Below are 2,374 nucleotides of genomic sequence, written 5' to 3'. Positions count from 1 at the left end.
AAATGAAAAATCTTCCAAAGATGAAGATTGAGTCATTTCTCAAGGTAGATAAAGGTATTTCTGATGTGCATCTTGGTCGTGTTCCCATGGAAAACCTGAGATTTTGAGCAAATGTCCAAAACTCATAGTGGTTATGTTTTTATTATGATTATGAAAAGTAAATATTTGCCTCAAGTGTCATTGTTTATGAAGTAATTGCCTGTTATGGATAATTGAAATGTTGGCATTCAGATATTACAAATTTTTCATTTTTTACTGCAGCTATCATTCTTCCATTCCATTCTATAAGGACATAGTCATGTGGGCCTTTGGGATGAACAGTTATTCTGTATCTATAATTAGCTCACAGGGTAATGAAAGAAGGATCAGGAGCTGGCATTGCATGTACTTCAGAATTTTTTTGTCACTCAATCTATGGTCCCTACCTAAGAATGGAATGAGCAAAGAAAGTGATGTCACAATGAAAAACCAGGCCAGTATTAACACAAATAAGACCATAGACTTCTGATTCAACTAGTCTCTAAATATCTTACTAAGAAGCAATGTGCACTATCCATGGGATTATTTCTAATATTTCTTTTGGCCAGAAGTTCCATAGTAGTTCGGGAGTCAAAAGATGTACAAAGAAATAATTTCCATTTTTCAGCAACTGCTGGGGGAAACTTCAAAAGAGCTATAACCAATTTGAGTAATTAAAATAGTACATCTCAAGTATTAGTATAAGTCATCTTCAAGAACAATATATACCACAGACTTACTAGTATTGACAGGTAATCGACAAAGTGCTAAACTACTGCCATTTTATGAGTCTTTTTTACCTCTATTTGTTTTCCTGTGAATATTCTGAGTTCAAACAAGAGATCCTTGTTGTCTTTTTCTCTGGTAAGGATACTCTTCTAACCATATAGGCATGCCACTCAACTTTTAGACATGTAATGAGATTCTAGCCCTCTAATAGGCCTCCCTCCATATACGGTCACATTGGGATTTAATATGGATTTGGGGGTTTAGAGTACAGTAGATTCCATAATGGGGATAAATTTGAAGTCAATGAAAGGAAAACACATGGTCTAAAGAAGCCTTCCATTCCTTATTTACATCCATGAAGTTATCCACTCACCCATTTCATCTCTGATAACAGACACACACACACACACACACACACACAGATTTCAACCCAGTGGTGGTTGCACACGATTTCCTTCCTTGGCATACTATAAAACCCAGAGCCTGGATCATAAAGAAATTCTTACACATATTGTTATCAGGTAGTAGGTCACAACAATCTACATTCCAGAATAAGCTCTTGTTGGGAAGAAAGAATTTACATCAGCAGGTCAAGGAAGATGCTGAAAATACACTAAGATCCTCATCGGGTATTTAACATTGACTGTTATTTTTGGTCTACTTGGCATGCTGCTTGAAATGTTTGTTCTATAGGATAGAACTTATGATCACATTGATGATGCTTTTGTGTTGTTTAAGCTTCCTCCCTTTACGGCTTGTGGGTGGTATCTTGTCTGTACGCACATGGGTTTTTCCTCCGAAGGTGCCTTCCTGGAGTATTGTGCTCTCATTATATAAATGCCAAGGTTATTGGATTATGTATGCATTCTCACGACCTCATTTGTTTCTATATTACCCCTATGAAGGCTGTGTCTTTAAATGTAACTACATGGAAGATGAGGGCTTCTACTACAGAACTTGGAAGAAAAACAATTCCATCTGTGGTAGTGTTCAATTATGCTCCCGCCTCATGGCCACATTGGGATTCTCACCTATAGATCTGGAAGCTTACATGTTCTCTTATTTCTCCTGACGCCTTTTCATTGTGGTGCTTTTGGAATCTCTGCAGAGGGGTAGTTTTAAGGTAATCAAACATGTCATTTGAAGAGATTAGTTAAGGTATTAAGGAGAGACATAATAGCTGACACAGTGGTTTTTTCTGCTTCATTTTACTATCAAGCTAGTCAAGAGCTGGCCCACATTCAAACTGAGATGAGAAGAAATAGACTTTTTGATCTCTGTATATGAGCAGAAGCACCTATCAACAGAACATAACTGATTTGTAAATTTCTCCTCTTGGAGGTCCCACACCCTGACAAAAATCACTCTTCCCAATGTCAATCAATCTAGGAAGACTAACAGTAGAAAGCAGAATAAATTTCATGGATGAGATAATTATGAAGTTAAGATACTTCTTTTTTTTTGAGTGATGGAATAAATATTGTCAAAAAAACCAAGTCCTAATGATGCCTGAAACACTCAGGGAAAAGTACAGACTGAAATAACTTGAAAACCCTATGCAAAGTCTTACTTACTGTATCTGATCTACAATTCTCATTTGCTGTTCTACCCTTTCATAAAGCTCATT

Source organism: Mastomys coucha, unplaced genomic scaffold, assembly GCF_008632895.1.
Source record: "Mastomys coucha isolate ucsf_1 unplaced genomic scaffold, UCSF_Mcou_1 pScaffold3, whole genome shotgun sequence".
NCBI classification, from domain to species: Eukaryota; Metazoa; Chordata; class Mammalia; order Rodentia; family Muridae; genus Mastomys; species Mastomys coucha.
Note: the sequence above shows the minus strand (reverse complement) of the source record.